Source organism: Meles meles, chromosome 17 (assembly GCF_922984935.1).
Source record: "Meles meles chromosome 17, mMelMel3.1 paternal haplotype, whole genome shotgun sequence".
In the NCBI taxonomy this organism is placed as follows: Eukaryota; Metazoa; Chordata; class Mammalia; order Carnivora; family Mustelidae; genus Meles; species Meles meles.
This window is the reverse complement of record NC_060082.1, coordinates 26,800,156-26,806,155: the sequence shown is the minus strand read 5'-3', so window position 1 is coordinate 26,806,155 and position 6,000 is coordinate 26,800,156.

Below are 6,000 nucleotides of genomic sequence, written 5' to 3'. Positions count from 1 at the left end.
GTGACCAAGGCTGGGAGCGCTGAGTGGAGGTTGAGGAGGGAGGAGAGAAGGCCGGCTGCTCCAAGAGCCTGATTTATGCTGTTGAGAGCGGGGCATGGATTTATTCTGGCCATCGTTAATTTAGTGGGAAACTCTTGCCAGGACCGCCGCCCTGGGGAAGGGGTAAGAAGGTGGAAATTGACCTTATGGGTCGGGGAGATAAACGTCTTCCGGCTGGTCCTGCATCTGTCCATAAAGAGTGAACAGGGAAGCAGGAGAAAGGATAAAAAACCAGACATGTCTTTCTTCTACCTGACCTCCTGTCCACATCACGCTGAACTCCCCAACCCTGGAGGGCCCCAGCTGGCTGCTTGGAGGGATTTTTCTTTTTTTTTTTTTTCCTTTTTTTTTTTTTTGGAGGAATTTTTCAATCAGATGGGGGAACTGAGCTCAGCATCGATGAGCAGCTGGGGCCTTGAGAGGGAAAGAAAGACCCAGAATAGAGTTCAATCATCAGCCCAGGCTGCTGTGTGTGGATGGGTCTCCAGCAGTAATTACTTGGAGAGCTTTGGAGGAGGCATGGGGGCTGGGACCAGAGCCTCAGAGCGCGGGGCAGGGGCAGAGAGGATCAAGTGTCCTTATCCTTATCGGCTTGTTCTGGGAACCTTGGAGGAACAGGAACTCAGCCATGGGGTTGGGGTGATCCCAACCGGAGGCCTGTTCAGGTGATGATGCAGGAAAATGGAAGGCAGGTTACACAGGTCTTGGGAGCTGTGGGGGCCCCGAGAGGAAGAGAGGGCTGGCAGGGGCTGGTGGGAGACTCTGGTCAGTGGGTGTTCCTGAGACGAGATGCGCCCAGGATCCTGGGACCAGACGCCAAACGTTGAGGCATGAAAACGAAAAACTTCATAAACTGCTTTCCCCCAAATGGCGACGGAGTTCTGTTTCATTATCCAAAAAAGCTTAAACTGGAGAGATCCCTTTGCCAGAGGATGGCGTGCAAATAAAGGAGCTCTCAGTGGAGGGAGGGAGGGAGGCAGGAAGAGAGAGAGAGAGGGAGAGAGTGAGTGAGTGTGTGTGTGTGTGTGTGTGTGTGTGTGTGTGTGGTGGTGGTGGTGGTGGTGGTGGGGACAGTCGTGGTGATGCAGGCTGAGTGTCTGCTGGAAGGTGCTTAGGGGTTTAGGTGCTAATGTGCCACCGGCAGGAGGATAGCTGGGGTGGGGCAGGGTTGTTAGGGAAAAGATACCCCAAGAACACACTTCCTAGAAAATGGACCTCTTCCTTTCTCCCTCCTTCCCCCCTCCCTTGTGTTTTTCCTACCTTCCATCTATTTTTTTTTTTAAGATTTTATTTTATTTATTTGACAGAGAGAGATCACAAGTAGGCAGAGAGGCAGGCAGAGAGAGAGGAGGAAGCAGGCTCCCTGTGGAGCAGAGAGCCCGACGCGGGGCTCGATCTCAGGACCCTGAGATCATGACCTGAGCAGAAGGCAGCGACTTAATCCACTGAGCCACCCAGGCGCCCCTCTATTTTTTTTTTTTTAAAGTAAGTTCTACGCCCAACGTGGGACTTGAATTCATAACCCCAAGATCAAGAGTCACATGCTCTACTGACTGAGCCAGCCATCTCTTACAGAAAAATAAACACTCTAGCTTAAAAAAAAAAAAAAAAAAACCAGGGGCGCCTGTGTGGCTCAGTGGGTTAAAGCCTCTGCCTTCTGCTCAGGTCATGATCCCAGGGTCCTGGGATGGAGCCTGCTTCCTCCTCTCTCTCTGCCTGCCTCTCCGCCTACTTGGGATATCTCTCTCTCTGTCAAAAAAATAAATAAAATCTTTTAAAAAACAATAGAACTAAAAGGCTGATAATGAAACCTAGCAGTCATGAGTCCTGCCCCAGCCCCCAGTCCCCCCTTCTGTCCCCTCACTGCCCACCCCCCAGCTTCCAGCCCCAGCCCTCTGTCCTGCTACACAGAGGCAGCACTTTTTTTTTTTTCCTTAAGATTTTATGTGTTTATTCGAGAGAGAGCACCGGTGCGGGTGGACAGTGGGGAGAAGCAGACCCCTTGCTGAGCAGGGAACCTAAAGCCGGGCTCAATCCCAGGACCCCAGGACGGGGAGATCATGACCGGAGCAGAAGGCAGACCCTTCACGGACTGAGCCACCCAGGCGCCCTGAGACAACACCACCTTTGGACTCTCCGGGCTATTTGCTATTGTTGGTCTTTTATACTTCCCAAGGTTATGCTCCTCCTTCCGTTTCTTAATTTTTTTCTATCTCATACGTTATTTATTGATCTCCTTTCATGGCAGATGAAGATTTCTCTCTCTTACTCAACCCCTCCAACTTCAGCAAAATCAGAAGTCAGTGTTTACATTATTGTAATTCAATTATTGTTTACAGTGTAAAATGCAATTCCTTCCCCATGTAATTTTTTGCTTTTCCTTAAGTTCATCACCGAAAACCCCTTCATCTTCTTCCCACTTCTTGTTTTCCTATGAGCCTGTGAATTCTGCCCGGATCCTCCAAACTCCAAACCCCCTTCCTGCCTCGTGCCATGCTCATGGACTCATCAGTGGGATTTTCTCCTGGAAGCCCCCAGTTCCCTGGCGGCACACTATTTTTTCTTTTTTCTTTTAAGAGAGGCGGGGAGAGAGGGAGAAGGGGCAGAAGGAGAGAGAGCGTCTCAAGCCAACTCGGCTCGCTCCGATTCTCAGACCCTGACCTGAGCTGGAACCAAGAGTGGGCCCACTAACAGCCTGAGCCACGGAGGCGCCCCCTGGCGCCACAGCGTGGCCTGGGGCCCTCTTGGCGGCTCCCCACTGCGTCCAGGCTGGGGGTGGGGGGTGGGGGTGCTCCTGTCCTCAGGCTGCACTTCTGCCAACTGAGCATGCGCTTAGAGCTTTCCGAGCGAGCCTGCCAGACAAGTCAACGCTTCCAGGCCTGGCTCATCTACAAATGTTTCCGTTCCACGCTTCCTCTTTCTAGTTTGGGTGTGAATAGAATTCTAGGCTGAAATATATTTTCCCTCTGAAATTGGAAGTTGTTTTTCAGATTTTCACAAGTCTGGTGCCACTCTTGAGTCTAGTCGCTGCGGTGGCTTTATCTCAAGGGGGGTGGGCCACCTTTCCCGGGTCCCTGGTGTGGGGCTCTTCCAAGGCTCAGCGCGTGCCCTCAATCTGGAAATCCATGTGCTTCCGTTCGTTCTGGAAAACTGTCTTGCATTTGATTCCTTGATCATTTCTTCCCTCCTATGCTCTCTTCTCTCTTCTAGAACTCGCATTAGTAGCATACTGCAAGTTGCTTGTTTTCTAAGTATTGTATATTTATCTCCTGAGTTCTCTCTCTCTCTCTCTTTTTAAAGATTTTATTTTTAAGGCATCGCAACCGGCTGAGCCAGCCAGGTTCCTGGGTTTGTTTGTTTGTTGTTTTTTTTTTTTAATTTACTTTCTAGGAGATTTCCTTAACTTTAGGTTCCTAACTCTTCAATTTTTCTACACATTTTTTCTCCTATATTTTATACTTCCGAGGGCCTTTTCTAATTCTTGACTATTTCTTCGTTTATTGCGTCCACTACTTGTTTTATGGATATAGAATTCTCTCTTATGCCCCCTGAGGATATTAATTATAGACCCGTTGGTTTGTTTTTTGTTTTAAATGATGTCTCTGTGTTCTTTGTATTTCTTTGGTTTGGTCTCCATCCAGATGAGGTTTTTTGCAAATCCCCAGGACTCTCTGTGGCTCTCAGTTCATGGTTGAGAGTCAGGTGGCATGGCCTAGAAATTCAGTGTGCACAGCAGGCTTATGCCAGGTCGCCCCACTTTAGATGGGGGTTCTGAGCTGGCTTTTCTCTGGAGCACTGCTGTAGACTGAATGTTTGTGTCTTCTCAAAGTCCTATGTTGAAATCCTACCCCCCAAAGTGATGGTATTTGGAAGGTGGGACCTTTGGGAGGTGATAGGGTCATGAGGGTAGAGCCCTCTTGAGTGGGATTAGTCCCCTAGGAAAAGAGACCTCAGAGAGGTCCCTCCTCCTTCCAGCCATGTGTGGACACGGCAAAAAGATAGCCATCATGAACGAGGTAGTGGACCCTTACCAAACAGTGAATCTGGGCCCCCATGATCTTGGACTTCCAGCCTCCAGAATTGTGAGAAATACATTTCTGTTGTTGTTGTTTTTGGAGATTTTATTTAATTATTTGAGAGTGAGTGAGAGAGAGAGAGCACAAGAGGAGCAGGGTCAGAGGGAGAAGTAGACTCTCCACTGGGCAGGGAGCCTGGTGCAGGGTTCGATCCTGGGACCCTGGAATCATGACCAGAGTCAAAGGCAAACACTGAACTGACTGAGCCCCCTAGGCATCCCCAAATTTCTGTTGTTTCTAAGCCACCCTGTCTATACTATTTTGTTAGAGCAGCCCAGACGGATGAAGACAGGCACCTCAAATGTCCATACCCGAGGTCTTCTCTCTGGGGCCTTCTCTCTGACGAGGTAACACTTTGCTACCTACATCTGGGAACAGAGATTTGGGATGGGGCTGGACAGACATCCTCAGACTTTAACACTGTCCCTATCTTTTTAGCCACCCTCTTCAACTCCAACCTCATGGTGCCTGTGTTCCCATGACTCAAGGTCTCCACTGTGTCCTCAAGGGACGAAGCTCTAGCCTCTTCCCGGTGTGTAGCCTGGCTGTATGGTCTGAGGAGAGGGGACGCAGAAGTCTGAGTGCTCCGTGTTCAGATTTCCAGCCAGCACCCACCCCCAATGCTGCCTCTGCCATTTTCAGTCCAGAATACACCCCAGTACCTCCAAATCCTGAGACTCGGTCCTGGCGTGCCTCGGGAACCTCCTCTGCTGGTGTTGAGGTGGCAGCTTCCCTCATTCTGCCAAGCCCTTTGTCTACTTGCCATCTTCAAAATCTGCTCGTCATTCCTCATCTGCTGCGGCTTCCTGTCCCTTCTCTTTGTCCTTGAGAATTCATACCTCTCTGTTCCTTTGGTGTCTTTCGTAAGGGGCTTTGGGAGGAAGCAGACAGCCATGTGTCTAAAGTGGTACTTTTTAAAGGTTTTGTGGAGGTAACACACCGAAAGGACAGTAGTTAAGACTATATTGGATGGGGCGCCTGGGTGGCTCAGTGGGTTAAAGCCATTGCCTTTGGCGCAGATCATGATCCCAGGGTCCTGGGATGGAGCCCCACACCAGGCTCTCTGCTCGGCGGGGAGCCTGCTTCCCTTCCTCTCTCTGCCTGGCTCTCTGTCTATTTGTGATCTCTGTCTGTCAAATAAATCAATAAAATCTTAAAAAAAAAAAAGACTGTATTGGACAGCTTTTGAGAAAACAGAAGCAAACAAAACCTGAGAAGGTGGTGAAGGGGGGGTGCTGTGTGTCCTGTCCCGGGGCTCCCAGCTCTGAGGCAAGCACGGAGATGTACTGGGTTCTGACGGCTGGAGACTGGCAGCCAGCACTTAAGGTGAGGAAGGCCCGGCTGGCTCTCCCTGGACTTGCCTCCCATCATGGCCTGTGACCAAGTCATGCCAAGACTGCAGAGGCCGCTTCCAGAGAGAGAAGGGGAACAAAAGGGCAAAATTCAGATGCCTGGCCCTTGACAGGAGCTTGGAGGGGAGGAGGCCTGCTCTGGGCTTTGGTGACCTTGATGGTGTTGTTATATCAAAGCTGGAGAGGTGAGGTGCCTGGGTGGCTCAGTCGGTTAAGTGGCTGCCTTCGGCTCAGGTCATGATCCCAGGGTCCTGGGATTGAGTCCCGGCTCAGCAGAGAGCCTGCTTCTCCCTCTCTCTCTCTGCCTGCACTCTGCCTACTTGCGTTCTCTCTCCATCTCTCTAATAAAAATAATAATAATAAATCTTTTTTAAAAAGCTGGAGAGGGATCAGTTCGGGGTCACACTGGCTGCCAGCCCTGCTCCCCAAGACAAATCATATGGGGAAAGGGGTGGCCCCACACACAACAGGGCTGGAGAGAAAGGGACCATAGCGGTATGTAGGGAGACTGAGGTGTTTTGGAGTGAGAATGT